The 19,315-nt window shown below is 38.3% G+C and overlaps 1 protein-coding gene and 1 non-coding gene across 5 annotated transcripts in view; one reads left to right on the top strand and one right to left on the bottom strand.

Annotated features, from left to right (window-relative positions):
* The window catches only part of APBB2 (amyloid beta precursor protein binding family B member 2), a 414,785-nt gene that overhangs the window by 261,117 nt on the left and 134,353 nt on the right, over positions 1–19,315 (bottom strand). The gene's annotated exons all lie outside the window — the stretch shown is intronic.
* On the top strand, positions 12,192–12,294 carry LOC111550956. Its single transcript, XR_002734215.1, has one exon. It is a non-coding gene; the product is annotated as a U6 spliceosomal RNA (small nuclear RNA).

Here is a 19,315-nt window from a genome sequence, read left to right as displayed (position 1 = left end):
TGGGCTGTTGTGATGCCTTTTTTGTTTATTTTGTTTATTTCTTGGTTCTTAGGGAATTCAAACAGTGTTCCTTAAGCAGAACTCATTTGAAGTCATTTAACCTGCCCGGAGTGTGTTATTTCTAAGTGACCACTTATTTAACAAGCACCTCCTTTGGAGAAATTCAATAAGCAGTCAATAAATGTGAAATAAATCAATAAATCTCCAGAAACACAACAAAACCAGTTGCCCTGATGTGACGAATCTAGAAATGTGGGAACAAACTCAGAATCTGAAGAAGGGGTAGGCCTTTACCACTGCATACATTAAGTGGCTATGGGCAAATCAATTAGCCTTCTAAGCCTCATCTGTAAAATGGGCTAAGGATATCTGCCTTGCAAAGGTATGAATGAGAATGAAAGGAAAGGCTCAGAAGAGTTCTACAGATGTGAATTACATCTTAATTAAGTACATAACCCCCTACAACACACAGATCTTTATTTAGACCTGATAAGGTCTTGTGCCTAGTAGTTTCTATCCAACTCTCACAACCTCAGATAAGATTCTTTTTCCAAATTATTTCCATAGAACATTATTTTTGGCTAATAAATATTTTTAACTTCACTGCTCATATAGGAAGAACAACTACTACTGAATTTTCAGAGTAAAAAAAAACACTAGAATGTAAAAATTCCCCATTATCATTTTCCCATTTTGTTTTCTCTTAACAACTTCCTATCCAAGTTCTTTTCTCTTTTTCCCATTTTTCTTTATAGCATCTTTGTGGAACTTATTTTCTCACTTTAAGTTCAACCCTTGCAATAACTGTAACTAAGAGCTGTAATGTAATTTAGCAGTTTACAAGGCACCTTCACATACATTACTTTATTTCCCTTAAATTTCTTCTATTCTTTTTGTTTCTTGTCTTACTTGCAGAAATACAAACAGAGCTTTCTAAAATCAGCAAAGAAGCAATTTTTCTCCTTCCAACTGCCAACATACTAATACAAGATACTTCGCAGAGTTGTCCAAAGCAAATCAGACTACATACAGTATACCTAAATCCTGACACATCCAACTCTCCTTACAAATAATTTTTTTTTCTCCCTGGTAATGGTCTCTTGAAGTTAAAATATAGTGAGAAATGTGTAAATGTACCAATATATTAAAATAACTAGAAAAGTGAATGCCTTTAAGAATCATGAAATTTAATTAATAATAATTTTTAAAAAAACAGCAGGAGGCCCAGTAAGGTGGCTCACACCTGTAATCTCAGCATTTGGGAAGCTGAGGTAGTAGGATCACTTGAAGCCAGTTGTTCAAGACCAGCCTGGGCAACAGAGCAAGACCTCATCTCATCAATTAAGCAGTCAATCAATATGCAAGCAAGTCGGGTATGATGGCCCGTGCCTGTAGTCTTAACTACTTGGGAGGCTAAGGCAGGAGGATTGCTTGAGCCCAAGAGTTCGAGGCTGCAGTGAGCTATGATGGTGCCACTGCACTTCAGCCTGGGCGACACAGCAAGACCATCTCTAAACAAACAAAGGAATAAGAGGTTGAAAACATTAGCAGAAAGAAAAAGAAGGAATAAAGTTGTTATTTTTGCTTCCAGTAAAATTTCCATCATCTATCTTACTGGAGCTGTTTTTCCCCAAGCTCTGCATTAAATAATCTGATCATTAAATCTGTGAAAACCACAAGGGATGTGCCCATCTCATTAAAAAAGATGATCATTTGAGCTATGATAATGAGAAAGAGCATCTATTTTTGGTTTTAAGGACAGAAGTACTTCCTGCCTGTTGCTCAGAGCAGCGACACTTCTAGTTAGCTTTAGCACAAAACAGATGCCCCAGCACTCTTTATCATGGTGACAAGAGGAACCTGCAAATAGAAAGATTTCATCTCAGAACTTCTACATACTCTCAATCTTGATTTATCAACAAAGAACATGAGGTGTCTGAAACAGAAAAATACTAATGCTACCATATGAAGGTAAATATTATTTTTTTAAAGGATTTTCATAAAGTCTAGATTAGAAATTAGATCAGGCCCAGAGTGGTGGCTCATGCCTGTAATCCCAGCATTTTGGGAGGCCATGGTAAGTGGATCACCTGAGCCCAGGAATTCAAGACAAGCCTGAGAAACATGGCAAAACTCGTCTCTACAAAAAATTATCTGGCCATGTGCCTGTAATCCCAGTTACTTAGGGGGCTGAGGCAGGAGGGCTGCTTCAGTCCAGGAGGGCGATGCTGCAATGAGTCATGTTCGGGACACCGCACTCCAGCCTGGGCGACAAGAGTGACACTCTGTCTCCAAAAAAACAAACAAAACAAAAGAAATCACATCAGATTCCCCTACATTCATACAAAACCTTTAAAATTTGAATTGATTGCCCTTTGACTTTACAATGGTTGAACAAGACCCAAAAATAATTTTGCAGTAATCTTTGATACATGTTAATAATATATTAAACATAATTTTAATAAATCAGCTGTTATTCCTAAAATTGAAGTATTAATGAAATTTAAGAAGAAAAGTTGAAAGACAATATTTGGCCTTGATTCTGCTGTGGTGTTTACATGTTCAATGATGTAAGCTTCTGGCACATAAAACTTTCTGCATTTTGTAAGAGGTACTCTGGGTGGTTTGAGCAAGGGAATGGAGAAGAACATCAAGGTCCAACATTATTCATGGAATCTACAGACATGCCTTACGGAAGCTCAGTTCCCTACAGAACACAACTAGGACTACTGGATAAAGTGGCTCTTAGAAAAGAATGTATTTTTCCAGCTTGGACCCAACTCAAGTCAAGCTAATAGGAAATCTAAGAAATAGATCTAATAGGAAATCACCCAACTGTGATTATGGCTCCAGGCAATGAAGGTCATTATTTTTTGTAATGGTGGAAATACTATGTTACGCTTGTGCCTGGGTTTGAGGTCAGACTTGGAATGTATACTTTAGAGAGAACTGACCTTTTTTTCTATTATATTCTCAAACCACGAAATATTATCACTCAGTTCATTTTGACAGTAAGAGTAATAATCTCCGAACAAAACTGAAAAGTACAGAGTAACTAAATGAACCCTTCCTTAATGGACCAGACAACCACGTATCTAAACTGAACTGAAATCTCACAAGTTGATCAGCAGGGATTATCATTACATGTGATAGATAACAATCCTGTGCTTATCTCCATTCCCTCCCAAAACCACCCCCAAATGACAGTAAGTGAAAGGCAGAGATAAGTTCATGAGAAGAAAGAGAATGCAGGAGGACAAAATTCATGGAAAACATTTTTGGAAAATCGAAAACAACTGGCCCAATGATGAGTGAATTTTCAAAGCAGGGGCAGACAAAACTTAAACGTCTACAAACAGAATTGTCAGGAAGTAACAAGTCAGTATGCAGCAAAGAACCTGAGGAAAGTGCAAGTTAAGACACGGTTAACATGGCACAGGTATACATATGTAACAAACCTGCACATTATGCACATGTACCCTTAAAGTATAATAATAGAACTTAAAGTATAATAATAATAAAAATACATTTTAAAAAAGACACGGTTAAGTGGGGTTTGGATGAGAAGACAGGGTGGAGGTGGCACTGAAAATTGGGGGATTGCTTGCAAGTCATTTTAAGGAGTAAAACTCCATATCCTTGCTAAACCATGAAGCTTGCTATGCCCCTCCTCCCACCTCAGCAAAGGTTAAACTTGAGAGGATCTGCACTGTTCTGACAATAGGAACAGTGACTGGGTGGAGGGACCAACTGAAAAAGAGAAGGACTAAGTGGAGCTATGCACTCCACAGCCCCTTCCTCTGCTGGGTTCCCAGAGCACTGGCCAGTAGGAGATTGGTACTGGAGACTTTTCTGGAGAAACTAACCTGCCCAAGAAAAGAGATCTACAGATACCAAAACTGGAAGGCAAGGTGACTTCTGAAAAGGGGTGGTCATCCTATGCGAGGCCACCAATTGACAAAGCCTTGCTCAGCGCCTTCTCATGAATAAAGATGACAAGATGAAAACCAAACATGTGAAATAGGGTCCAGCATGATAGATAGGAACTTCAGGAGGGAACAGGGTCAATGCAGGGAGAAGACTTCAAATATACATAATTAAGAACCCCAACAGGGTAAAATATATTGCATCCACAAAGCAAAAAGAATGGATGCTGTAAAATAGAGATATTGTGAGAATAAGAAAAAGCTCCTAGAAATTAATATTATAATCACAGAAATAAAAAATCAACGGAGAGGTTAATAGATAATAGAGGTAAATGTTCCCCTAAAGTAGAACAAAAAGATACAAGGATAAAAATCAGGATTTTTTTTTTTTTTTTTTGAGACAGAGTCTTGCTCTGTGGCCCAGGCTGGAGTGCAGTGGCATAATCATAGCTCGCTGCAAATTCGAATCCTTGGGCTCAAGCGATTCTCCCACCTCAACTTCCCAAGTAACTAGGACTACAGGCGCATATCACCACATCTAGTTTTTTTTTTTTTTTTTGGAAGAGATAAGGACTCACTATGTTGCCCAGGCTTGTCTGGAACTCCTGGACCCAGGCAATCCTCCCACCTTGACCTCCCAGAATGCTGGGATTACAGGTGTGAGCCCACACACAGCCAGGGATTTTTTTTTTTTTTAAACAATAATTACGTTGGAGGAAAAATCCAAGAGTTTCAGCATCTGACAAATAGGAGCTCCAAAAAAGAGAGAACAGTCTTCACAATGAATGAAAAAGTGACATACCAAGGTATATTACAAGGAAAGCTCAGAACACTGGGGGATTTTTAAATACCCTAAAAGCATCCAAAAAGAAAAGAAACAAGACATATACCAAGTAAATATAGTCAGAAGAACATGCAACAATTCTGTAACAAAATTGGAAGCAGAAGAAAATGGAACAAGCCCTCTCAACTCTAAGGAAAGTGATCTCCAACTTTAAATTAGATATCAATCATATGTAAGGGGAGACCAAATGATATTCTGACGCATGCCAGATCTCAAAAAAATTCCATCTACACACGCTTTCTCACAAAGCAGTCAGGCAGTGTGCCTCCCCAAAAGAGGGTCAAAACCAAAAGAGATTACATCCAGTAAACAGGTCAATCAAGAATTCCCAATGTGATTGGTGAGGACAAATTCCAGGTCAACAGCTGTGCACAGGCCTCAAGAGTGAACAGTCCAAACAGAGTGAGCAAGCAGAGAGCCCAAGAAAAATGTCACATGCACACACATAAGAACCAAGAGATGTGCTATTGTGTTTGACCTTATTTGAGAATTTGGGGATAAACAAGCAGTATATAAATAGAATACTAAGCAACAAAATTTTTTTTTGGGGGGGACGGAGTCTCACTCTGTCGCCCAGGCTGGAGTGCAGTGGTGTGATCTCAGCTCACTGCAAGTTCTGCCTCTCGGGTTTACGCCATTCTCCTGCCTCAGCCTCCTGAGTAGCTGGGACTACAGGCACCCGCCACCTCGCCCAGCTAGTTTTTTTGTATTTTTAGTAGAGACGGGGTTTCACCATGTTAGCCAGGATGGTCTCGATCTCCTGACCTCGTGATCCGCCCGTCTCGGCCTCCCAAAGTGCTGGGATTACAGGCTTGAGCCACCGCGCCCGACCAAGCAACAAAATTTTAATGTGCTATACAAGAAAGAAAATAAAATCACAGTATCCTGCATAGCTCAGCTGTGAAAAGCATTTACAGTGAACACAAACTGAGATTTAACTATCTTAGTACAAGGGCAGGTATTTAAGGGAGGAAGAATAAAAGAAAGCTAAACCCTTCTCTTCCTCAATGGAATTCATGTTTAATGCCTAAAATGGAAAAAAATTTCAAGAATTACCAATATATACATGTTAATCTGCTACAAGGAAGTAAATACCAGAAGAAGAGCTAAATGAACTGAAGAGTAGTTGCTTCTAAGAAGTGGAAAATGGCAATGCAAATCCGTGGGCAACAATTTGTAAGCTATATACAAGTATAACTGCAATTGAAAAATGAACTTTTGAAAGGGTAGAAGTTGATCAATGAAACAGATAAACCGTCCAACTGTATAAGACAAATTGATAATGTGAAATTTCATTTTCTACTATAAACAAGGAAACAGATAAATCTTAATCTGCTCCTCCTAGTTACTCCTGTTGTTAAAATTCAATTTAGTACATCTTGTTATTTAAGGACCACGATGTGAGAGGTCAAATATGCCTAAATCTTCAGACCTCTAGCTTTAGTTAACATGTGGTGAAGGGGACCTTGGACACCAGTGCACAAAGAACAACTGGCCATCTTAGATAGAGTTCATTAACCACAGCTTCATATGGATAAACACCTTGGCCACTGCAACATCTCCCCTTCTACCAGAGTCCTTACTGAAGCTTCTTATCGTGAGTTATATCCTTATAGGGGAAGAAGGATTGGCAACAGCCAGCATCTAAACTCTGTTCCACCATATTTGGGGAATTCCTCATCATGTGAGTTCTGATGAGAGCACATCTCTCAACATAGAAGCAAAAATGGCTAGACACTAACATTCCCAGAGTGTCTTGCAGTCAAGGCTTGCACATGGCTTAGCCTTGGTCAACCCTGAATCTAGAACCAGAGTCACAAAGAGGCAGGAGCAGGAGGAAATTATCATGGGTGAGGGCAATGGCAACAATACTCACTGCTCAGAAGCAGCAAAGGCTGAAGTGACAGAGCTGGTACCAAGTGTCTGATCCTGAAGAGATGGTCAGCATGAACACCAATGTCCAGTGTTCAGTGACAGGGTCTACCCGACATAGAACTAATCTTATTGTATGACCTTGGCTATGAATCTGGCTGTGTAGTCTCTATTTCGTGCCTGTCCTTTCCCCCAACTTCTGGTAAATTCAGAATGTACCCAATATCTTCTCAATAAATTACTTCTTTGCTTAAACTATTCAGCTAGTCTCTGTTGCTTCTATCCAAGAACCCTGACTGATACACTGCTCCAGGATACACAGGTAGAGATAGGTAACCATCTATTGAAGTTAACAATGAAATGTTTGTTTCATAAGATTTCCAAGCAGAACTAAGAAGCTTTTCCACAGAGAAACATGGGGGAAGGTTATGTTTTAAGAAAGAATTAAAACTGTTTCTGGAACATTAAGGGTTATTCAAGTTTTGGTAGGCTCTTTTTTTTTTTTTTTTTTTTTTTTTTTTTGACATGGAGTCTCGTTCTGTCACCAGGCTAGAGTGCAGTGGTGCAATCTCGGCTCACAGCAACCTCCACCTCCCAGGCTCAAGTGATTCTCCCGCCTCAGTCTCCCAAGTAACTGGAACTACAGGCACACGCCACTACACCCAGCTAATTTTTGTATTTTTAGTAGAGACAGGATTTCACCATGTTGGCCAGGATGGTCTCGATCTCTTGACCTCGTGATCCACCTGCCTTGGCCTCCCAAAGTGCTGGGATTACAGGCGTGAGCCACCGCGCCTGGCCAGCTCATCTACTCTTTCTTTATATTAGTTTCTACCATTAGCCAACCCATTCAAAGTTCTAAACCACTAATTGACTTCACAACCACCTCACTCTGGAAATGTAAGCAGCTTGTGAATTGGGAGCTGCCACTGTTTGCATGTGGCCAGAAACACACTCACGATTCTTACTGTCGTGAGTGGGCAGAAGAACAGTAGGTGGGGAAGAACAATTTTCTTTGTCTTTCCACTTAAACACAGCTTTCACAGAGACGAGGCAGTTTGAAAACCAGTGGTCAGGAACTATACATGACTATGAAAATGCAAACTAAGGCATCCAAAGATTTACCTTCAACTGTAGAAACATCAATATTGCTGAAAAGCTGCACCCATCAATTCAGTGTTCTGTGGCACACTTAGTTCCAAATCTGAGAACACTGAACCTGGGCAGTTTATCTGCATATGCCTCAGGCTAACCACACAAATCTTACAGACAAAGCTAGAAGTTAAGATAGACAGCTTAGAATGTACTGTTGATGTGACCAAAAGGGCTTCATAAAACAGTCAAATGCAGTAATGACATTACCAGAAATGTGGATGCAGAGAAGGAAAGTCTCTGTGGTGCCCCACTGTCTCTGAAAAATGAGGCTGGCTTTCATGACAAAGAAGCAACCTTTTGTTAGCTGTACACAACAAGATCATACAAACCCGATAAAGAGGGCTTGTAAAATGCAAAGCTTGATGCCTGCATATAATTTTCCCTCCTGTGGTGTTATTTCATAAAGATTTGTCAACAGATCAATCCCTCAGTCACAAGAGTCAGGCTACACATCACCTTGGGGGAAAATTATTTAATTTCAGTTGGTGATATAAATGCTACTTTTTTTTTTTTTTTTAGACTGAGCGGCATGATCTCTCCTCACCGCAACCTCTGCCACCCAGGTTCAAGAGATTCTTCTGCCTCAGCCTCCAGAGTAGCCAGAACCACAGGTGCCTGCCACCACACCAGGCTAATTTTTGTATTTTTAGGAGAGATTTTTGTATTTTAGGAGATATTTTGTATTTAGGAGATATTTTTGTATTTTAGGAGTTTCACCATGTTGGCCAGGCTGGCCTCAAACTCCTGACCTTAGATGATCCACTTGCCTCAGCCTGTAAATGCTACTTCAAATTCCATCAATTGCCAAACTATCTTTACCATACGTTCTTCTATGTAGTCAGTTCTCTTGAAATAGCTAATGGCCACTAAAACAAGAGTTTCATTCCGCAGCTGTCCAAGTGAGTTACGCTATGCTCACATTGTATTTTGAAGAGCTGAGATAAATTTATCTCAGTCAATCCCAGATTATTCCTCCCTTGTTTCATCTGAAGATCACACAACAGGACAGTGATTCTGCATAGCAGTGTGTGTGTGTGTGTGTGTGTGTGTGTGTGTGTGTGTGTGTGTACACGTCTGTGAAACTGTACAAACTAATCACCACAGCTCTGCAAAGAACACAGCACAATTCTATTCAGGTTTCAGAAATGGAAAAAAAATCTCAAGAAATCATTCTCAAAAGCTGTTTCCAGAATACCTTCTTGGGAAGTTTAAAAATTGGGTCCACTTTGTAATGCACGAGTATAAAGGAGGTAAATTCATAGCTTGCTAATGACTTTTTAATGCTAGAACCATAAATGGCTATTTCCAAAACATATTCACTGCATCGAATGCCTGAATTGATATTTAGTTATATAAAATTTTTTTCCATCTCAACGAAGCCTTAAGACAGCCTCCAAAAATTTATACAGAGGGGTTTTACCTTGTCCAGTGAAGGTTCTACTTCCAACCATCACAAGTACCAGAATTTTAAACTTCTACTATAAAAATCTCTATGGGATTATATAATCTTTCAACCATCTTCTTAACTTGAAACTTTTTTAACTAAACAAATATGACAAGACAGAATTAAAATTGCATTGATCATAGAATGCAAACTGATAGTCAATGAAGTTCTAAGGAAAGTATAAATTAGTGAAATATTGTCATTCATTTTAAAAAGTACAATTAAAAGCAAGTCAAATGAACTACCGATACTTTGACACCTACTACAAACACAGCAGATTGTAGCAGGTATAGAAAGGAAAAAGACATGTGACACAGTTACTGGCAACAGGGAACTTAGTATGTTGGAGGAATATGACACGGAACTCTATACAAACATTGGATCACAGACATCACAGAATGCAGGTTTAGACTTAAAAGGAAGTTGGATAGGTCAGGTGGAGCCATTTTCTGTCAGATAAACCTATTAGACACATTTTTTTAAATGTAACATGATATGTCCACACCTCCTATCTTAAAAGAATACCAATCAACAATCCTCTCAAAGTAAATTACATGCAACTAAGAAACTTTAACCCTTATCTTTCCAACATCCCTCATCACACAGTATTTATTTTTGATAAGTCTGAGTCTCCCACTATACAACAAAATATCAAACATCGCAGGATGTCCTATTTAACTTTGATTCCTGAGCTCTTGGAACCTACAGAACACATAATGATCCAATGTATTCTTGGTGAATACATAGTTGAGTGAATGAATGAATGAACAGTGTTATAATAGCAGCTGTTAATTTGGATTTATTTGAATATAAAGATTGATTAGCAGCTGTTAATTTGGATTTATTTGAATATAAAGATTGATTCTTCACAGCAAAACACAGTTCAGGAGGCTTCTACAAAGTTATGTTTCTTCCTTTCTTTCTTTCTTCCTTTTTTTTTGTTTTTTCAGGACTTGGGGGTCCTGCTCTGTCACCCAGGCTGAAGTACAATGATGTAATCAGAGCTCCCTGCAGCTTCAAACCCCTGGGCTAAAGAGATCCTCTCCAAAGTTGTATTTCATAAAACAAATGGCCAAAATTAATGATAAAGTTAATTAAAAAGTTGTTCATTGAAGCATTATTCACAAAAGGAAAAATGGCAACAATCTAAATTTTCAGCAGCTGGGTGGCACCCAGTTGTATTACGGTCATACACTGATAGATTATGGAACTATTAAAAATGACAAACAGGCTGTGCACGGTGGCTCACTCCTGTAATCCTAGCACTATGGGAGGCCGAGGTGGGCAGATCACTTGAGGTCAGGAGATCGAGACCATCCTGGCTAACAAGGTGAAACCCCATATCTACTAAAAATACAAAAAATTAGCTGGGCATGGTGGCAGGCGCCTGTTGTCCCAGCTACTTGGGAAGCTGAGGCAGGAGAAGGGTGTGAACCGGGGAGGCGGAGGTTGCAGTGAGGAGAGATCATCCCATTGCACTCCAGCCTGGGCAACTGAACAAGACTTTGTCTCAATAAATAAATAAGTAAATAAATAAGACAAATATGAAGGCCTGAAACAGAGCGAAATTAAGATATAACAGGAATAAAAAATGAGTAGACCAAAGTAGTACATATGCTATAGCTACAAATGGATAAAAATATGTACACATGTAAAAAGACTAGAATGAAATACATACAAAATATATTTGTTAAAGTATATAGGTTTATGGCTTACAGGTGATTTTTTTCCACTCTAAACTTTTTGTAGAATTGTTACATTGTGGACGGGTGCGGTGGCTCACACCTGTAATCCCAGCACTTTCAGAGGCCAAGGCAGGCGGATCACTAGGTTAAGAGATCAAGACCATCCTGGCCAACATGGTGAAACCCCATCTCTACTAAAAATACAAAAATTAGCTGGGCATGGTGGCCCACACCTATATATAGTCGCAGCTACTCAGGAGGCTGAGGCAGGAGAATCTCTTGAACCCAGAAAGTGGAGGTTGTAGTGAGCTGAGATCACGCCACTGCACTCCAGCCTGGAGACAGAGTCCGTCTCAAAAAAAAAAAAAAGAACAACAACAACTGTTACATTGCCATTTACAGGTCCTATTGTAAAGGTTGAAGTTTCACAGTAAGTTTCTAACAGTAATTATTACAGTGATCATTAACAGTAACTTATTTCACCAAATCTAACTGCTACTGACTAGAAGATACACCAGTATTTTACGTACTAATAATAAAAATAAAAGTTACGTTACATTCATAGGCCTTAAAAATAATAATAAAAATAAAAATGCTGCCAATCATAGCTGTAAAATGTCAGTGATTGCAAGATATATCAAATTTCAAAGATATTAAAATGTGAAAAGATATGTCTTAGAATCAATAAAATATGTATTATAAAGTTGTAATATAAAAATATTTTATTTGTAAAAAAGTGATCATTAGTGGTAACTAGATAACAAACTAATAAATCTATGAAAACTTTGATAGAAATCTCTTAAAGAAACAGGCCCTGGGCACGGTGGCTCATGCCTGTAATCCCAGCCCTTTGGGAGGCCGAGATGGGCGGTTCACCTGAGGCTGGGAGTTCGAGACCAGCCTGACCAACATAGAGAAACCCTGTCTCTACTGAAAATACAAAATTAACCAGGCATGGTGGCGCATGTCTGTAATCCCAGCTGCTCAGGAGACTGAGGTAGGAGACTCACTCGAACCTAGGAGGCGGAGGTTGCAGTGAGCATTTCAGCCTGGGCAATAAGAGTGAAATTCAGTCAAAAAAAAAAAAAAAGAAAGAAAGAAAGAAATGGCTTGATTCACAAATAGAAGTTTTATGTAAGAATTCTGAAAATAAAATACACAAGACATTGCACCACAGAGGACAAGTGTTCATCATGCCTCTGAGATAAAATGTTTCCGGTCCAAAAGAATTGAGTAAATGAATTATCAAAAAGAAATGAAATTGCTTGCTTTGACAGCACATATACTAAAATCAGAATAATACAGAGAAGATTAGCATGGTCCCTGCACAAGGATGACATGCAAATTTGTGAAGCATTCCATATTTTTAATCAGTACATACACATATATCAAAGCATTATGTTGTACTCCTTGAATATATATAATCTTTGTTAACTTTTTTTTTAAAAAGGAAAACATAACTAGAAAATTCTTGACTTCTGAGGAGCAGGGAAGAAATGAAGGGAGGGAGAAATTAAAGTAAGCCAAGAAGCCTGAACAAGATTCTCAGCTTCAGTATAAAGTAAGTCATTAAATGATTTGTTTGAGTGGCATTTCCTTGAAAATAAGACTGAAGCTGACAGCCAGGCACGGTGGCTCACGCCTGTAATCCCAGCACTTTGGGAGGCTGAGGTGGGTGGATCACAAAGTCAGGAGACTGAGACTATCCTGGCTCACATAGTGAAGCCCCATCTCTACTAAAAAATACAAAAAATTAGTCAGGCGTGGTGGCGCACGCCTGTAGTCCCAGCTAATTGGGAGGCTGAGTCAGGAGAATGGCATGAACCCGGGAGGTGGAGCTTGCAGTGAGCCAAAATTGCGCCAGTGCACTCCAGCCTAGGCGACAGAGTGAGACTCCATCTCAAAATAAATAAATAAATAAAAGACTGAAACTGCCTATGGCACATAATCACAGAGATCACTCACTGAATTACAATAACATCAAATTTCTTACATGCTCTGTCTAAAAAAAAAAAAAAAAGACTGAAACTGCCTATGGCACATAATCACAGAGAAGGTCACTCACTGAATTACAGTAACATCAAATAGGGTGTAGAGAGGTCATGAGTCTACATGTTCAGTGGAATATCATGATTCAGAAAATCAGAATTAAAATTTGTAATTTTCAGACCACCGGTCCTCTAAGCTTTTCTCCCTAAGTTCACTCTTTGGCTTTTCATTTAATATAATAATGACAATTAATTAATGTCACCTAAACTTTTAGCAGTTCAGCATGAAGAAAACATGAGAAACTTTCCAGTTGGCTATCAAATCATGGGACACTACCTTAACTATCCATGAGAGTGTAACCACAATAATGCAACAAATAATAAGAACAAACTACAATAAGTAGTAAGACAAAGGCATTATCCAAGGAACAAAAAATGGCAGAGACATTCAATTTCATTAATAAAGTGCTGATTATTTAAACCCTTCATGCATCTACATATGTAAGGTAAAGGTGCCTTTTTCATTGCCAAAGTACAAAAACAAGAAAACCGAAGTCTAATACTGAAATAATCTATGATGGTTTGTATAATAATAATTTATCAATGAAAGTCATAAAAGCCAACCTCCCAAAAAAAATCAACAAAACCAAGAGGCAGTTCTTTGAAAAGACTGACAAAACTGACACTCCAGTAGGTAGACTGACTGAGAGAAAGAAGACTAACTAAAATCAGAAGTGAAAAAGGGGACATTACTACTGTTTCTACAGCAATCAAAAGGATTATAGGAGTATAATTACCAACAAATTAGATAACCTATATGAAAAGAACAAATTCCTAAACATAAAACCTACCAAAAGTGACTCATGAAAAAATAAAAAACCTGAACAGATCTATAACTAGTTGAGACATTGATTAGGAATCAAAAACCTCCCAACAAAGAAAAGTCAAAGACGAGACGGCTTCACAGCTGAATTCTATCAAACGTTTAAAGAAGAATTAACATCAATCTTTCTCAACAACTCCAAAAAACTGAAGAAGGAACACTTTCAAACTCCTATCAGACCAGCATTACCCTGATACCAAAGAAAAACAATTACACTATTTTAAAAAAAGAAAACTGCAAACCATTATTTCTCATGAAAATTGTGCAAAAATACCTAGCAAAAGAACACTAAACCAAATTCAACAGTTTATTGAAAGGATTATACACCATCATCAAGTGGGACTTATACCTGAAATGCAAGGATAGTTCAACATATGAAAATTGATCAATGAAATGCACCACATTAACAGAACAAAGAGGAAAAAACACATCATCATCATCATCATCTCATTTGATACAGAAAGAGCATTTGACAAAATTCAGCAATCTTTCATGATAAAAAACACTCAACAAATTAGGAATAGAAGGAAACTATCTCAGCATAATAAAGGTCATATATGAAAAACCCACAGCTAATAGCATACTCAATGATAAATGACTGAAAGCTTTTCCTGTAAGATCAAAAGGAAGAAAAGAATGTCCACTTTCACCACTTCTTATCAACATAGTAGTAGAAGTCCTAGCCAGAACAATTTGGCAAGAAAAAAAAATTCACCTAAATTGGAAAGCAAAAAGTAAAATTATCTTTGTTTGCAGATGACATAATCTCACAGGTAGAAAACCTTAAAAATTCCACATGAAAAAAAAAACCTGTTAGAATAACATAAAAATCAAATAAATGGAAAAGGCTGGACATGGTGGCATGTATCTATAGTCTTAGCTACTCAGGAGGCTGAGGTAGGAGGATTGCTTGAGCCCAGGAGTTCAAAGCTATAGAGAATTGTGATCAAACCACTGCACTCCAGTCTGGGAGACAGACTGAGGCCCTTCCTCTAAAAAATAAATAAATAAATAAATAAATATTGATGAAATAAAAAATGAATGGAAAGACATCCTGTGTTCATAGATTAGAACACTTAATATTGTTAAGTCATCTATACTACTTAAAGCAATGCAATTCCTATTAAAACACCAATGATGTTTTCTGTAGAAACAGAAAAATCAGCATTTATTCTCTTTTGAAATATACCTTAAAACTTACCAACAATCACCTCTATTTATTCTATAAAGTATATTCAACATCACAAATCAGAAGCTATTAAATCCATTCAGATACAGAGGATTCAATTTTTTTTTTTTTCTTTTCTTTTCTTTTGAGATGGAGTCTTGCTCTCTCACCCAGACTAGAGGACAGTGGCACGATCTTGGCTCACTGCAACCTCCACTTCCCAGGTTCAAGTGATCCTTCCAACGCAGCCTCCTGCATTGCTGGGATTACGAGCATGCACTGCCATGACTGGCTAATTTTTTTTTTTTTTTTTTGTATTTTTTAGTAGAGATGGGGTTTCACCATGATGGCCAGGCTGGTCTCAAGCTCCTGACCTCAAGTGATCTGCCTGCCTCAGCCTCCCAAAGTGCTGGGATTACGTGTGTGAGCCACTGTGCCCAGCCAGAACCCAATATTTTAAACAAAGTGGTATCATCACTAATACTCAGGCCTACAGTGGGACATTTTACATAAGACAATCACAGGGGAGACTTGTTGAGCTTATAATCATCAGAGAGCAGTATAATAATACATAATGAGGGGATAGCCTTTTCCAGCAATAGATGCATGGACCTCCACAAAATAGCTGCAGTCACAAACCAAGGCAATGTTAAGAATGGTAACCATCATCATCAGATACAGACAAGTTGAATCTATTCAAAACTTGTATGAGGTACTTTTAGGAGTTATTATAGATTCATAGAATTCATGATTGACAAGGACCTTAAATATCCTGTTACATGTGAAACCACTTAATGGATAAGAAAATGAGGACTGCAGAAGAGGTACCTGATGTCTACAAGGTCACATAAGGAGGTGGCACAACCGTGACTGTAATTCAGGTTTCCTGCATTCCTCTATCTTCTCTAATCAAACTCCTGAGCTAAAGGTCAGGAGTACTACCTTAGTCTGTTGATGAAAAGGTCACCACAAAGTGGTTTCTCAAAGACTCTTGACCACATCAGTATACAACCACTATGGTTAATCAACTCACCCCTGCCCTAGCAAAGGAACCTCCTAGGATTATATGGGAGCTTTGTACTGATACTAGACTTTTTGACAGCTGTGGCTATTGCCATCCCAGCCCTGTGGAAAGGGGCTAGGATCTGCACTGTGAGAGGTGTACTTCCCATTGTCAATTATCCTGGGAAGAAGCAGATCCTGAGATAAGAAATGGAAACTAGCAAGGAAAGACGTCGGAGAAGGAAGGAGGAAATCCTCCCTCTTCCAGGGTCTCATTCTCTTTGATGCCTAGATTCTACATCTAGCTGTGCTGAGTCACTTCTGAAGGCAGGGACTGGATGGTCTAAACCAGAGAGGCAGCCCAGTAGAGAGCCCAGTGAGGAATAGGTCTATGACTGCCATAACTAGCAGTTTGTTTTTTTTTTTAAAGTCATAAACTCAACTTTTATCTTCTCTAGGGAATTAAGGACATGTTTCCAGATGAGGGATGGAATGGAAAATGGGAAAGCAGAGTCCCCAAAGAGCTATCACAATGCTGGCAGCAATGCTTAGCAGGGTGAGCAATGAAAATGGGAATCTTTGAGATAGGAATCAAGGCATGATGTCCAGGCTCACCTCATCACACGAAAATGGTTTCTCTTCCTCATCACCTCAGAGAAAGGGGCATTAATTTTTTTTTCTAGGTAACAAAGCTGGGAGAAGGGGCACTAATTTAACTAAGAGATCCAGTGGGTTTCCTTGCAAACCATCACAGGTTAAACACAGATTTCTGGACACCGACAACCGAGGGTGATATCCAGTGGGTGGGTGTCAGGATGACCATCCAGAACATGTATAGTCAGCATCCTTCTGATTGGCCAGAAACTGCCTACTAACTACAGGCTAAATATCCCTTACCCAAAATGCTTGGGAACAGAAGGGTTTTGAACTTCAGATTTTGGGGATTTTGGAATATTTGCATTATATACTTACCAGCTAAGCATCCCTGATCTGAAAATCTGAAATCCAAAATGCTCCAATGAACATTTTCTTTGAGCATCATGTCAGCACTCAAAAAGCACTGGATATTTTCGTATTTTGGACTTTGGTTTTTTTTTTAGGGAAGCTCAACCTATGTTTTGAGTCTCACCCTTCCAACAATCACACATTTTTCCATCCTCAGTATCTGGTATTAACTCCTGAGCCTGAGAGAACACCAACCTTTGTGTTACACACTTCATGTTTATCCCAGATTCAGGAGTTAACAAAAATTATATTAATAAGCTAAGCAGCAGATATTAGTATTTCTATTTTATAGGCTAGAAAGTTGAGGCTTAAAGAAAAAACTCATTCACAGATAGCCGGTGGAAGAGTCAAAATTTAATTCAAAGATAAACAGAATTTCCAGATTATATAGTATCAGTCCCTCTACTCTGTTAATCTACCCTCCTTTAAAAGATGATACTGCAGGGTAAAAGTCACTATGGGACCTGAAGGTAAATGCATCACTATTTCATAAAATATTGATATGGAAAAGAGTGTTCATAAGCATGTTTTGATCCTACACCCATTTGTCTCCTACTGCAATTACTGTCAAGCATTACCTGAACACCAAAAGCTTTTATTTTACATACATTTATATAACAAAACACTAGTTTGTTTCTTCAAATCCATGTTTATGAACTATAATGCCAATTCAACGCTACTTATTAAGTAAAAAAAACCTGAACATACATTATATGGCTTCCCATTGAATCCCTATATGAATATCTCCTTTGATTAAAACACCACCATTTTCATCAAAAGACACAATTTAACAGAACATTTAAGGGAAAATTTTGAATTTAACAATTTCCCTTCCAGTCGTTTCTTTAAACCTCTGACAGAATCTTTGTTCTAAGAAGTTATATTATTTTACTTTCTACTTAAGAAATACATGAAAAAGGATCTGAATTAAACTACCACTGCGATGGAAACACTGAAGCTCTAAATCAAAACAAGCTATGATAAGATTTTCTCAAAGGATGCCAGATTCCCTAAACACTACCCATCATCATGACAACCTTTAAGTGCCCTCTCTCCTATGGCTATGCCAACAACTGGTTATAATAAAAGTTCATTTTGTTGAAATCAATTAATTTCTCTCTACAGTACATTTGAGCCTTTTCAGCCACTGCTCATTTTTTCTTTTTTCTACTTATAAGACATCAGACACTAGTCTGATATGTAATTTTACTGATACTACATCCACATTTAGTTCATCAAAGCAGTCTGAATGCTGTAAAGATTTTTTTAAAAAGATATAGAATGCTACAAAATTCCTTTATTAGTAGGGTGGTTATTTAATTTATTATCCAAACCAGGACACTTTTAATATTGAAAGGGGTCAGTATCAAAAATTATGCCAGAAGAGCAGGCATAGCTAGGATTGTCCCAGCAAGTTAGTATGTATGGTCACCTAACTTATTAAGGAACCAAATACTGCATATAAAAGCTGAAAGTCTCAAAAAATGAAATAAAGACCACGGTGGGGAAGAAGGCATAGAGGGCTCATATGTGAGCAGAAAGTCAGAAGAGTCAGAAGTCAAAGGAAGACTGCAGTCTCTCTCAAGCACCAAAACCTAATGTCATTTCCAGACTACCTAGACACTGATCTTCCTCTCCTGGTTACTGCAACAGTCTGTAAGTGTGAATTAAGTCCGTCATATGCCATGTGATCTGATCCCTGGTGTATTTGTCAGCTTATTTTATTGTCACCCTCACAGTCTCCCTAGATACCATCTGAACTCATCCCCCATCTATGAGGTTCCTCTCCCCTTGCTTCGCTATTTTATTTCCCATCACCAAGCCAATCAGAGTTGTACTAGGCACTATGCTAAGTTATCTTCTCCACAACAAGGGGGATCCAAAGCTGAATTATATATAGTCCTTGCGAGGTAATTGTCCAAAATTTTTGTTTGCAAGACTTTGTTTAAAATGCAATACAGTTTTTGCTCCAACCTCCATTTCTGCATGCCCAAAGCAGCCCAAACAAGGAGTACAGCTACAAAGTATGCTGGTGAAGTCACCCGTCTGTTTATTTGCAGATAATTTTGTATATACAATGAAGCAAAAGAATTAAAAAGTAATCTTTGTGAAGGTGTCAACATTTTTACATCTTGAAAAACTTCATAAAAGCTATCCCAAACAAGACACTGTGGCCTTTTAGGGGAGCAACATATCATATACTCTTTCTTGCATTCCTACTTCCTCCTTGAAGCTGGTGAGGGATTGACTGTGTCTTTCCCATCACTGAATCACCAACACCTTGCAGTTATCTAGCACAACACAGGCACTCCGTAAATGTCTACTGAGTAAATGAATAAATGA

This window comes from Piliocolobus tephrosceles, chromosome 3 (genome assembly GCF_002776525.5).
Source record: "Piliocolobus tephrosceles isolate RC106 chromosome 3, ASM277652v3, whole genome shotgun sequence".
Taxonomy (NCBI): Eukaryota; Metazoa; Chordata; class Mammalia; order Primates; family Cercopithecidae; genus Piliocolobus; species Piliocolobus tephrosceles.
This window is presented reverse-complemented; position numbering and strand designations above follow the sequence as displayed.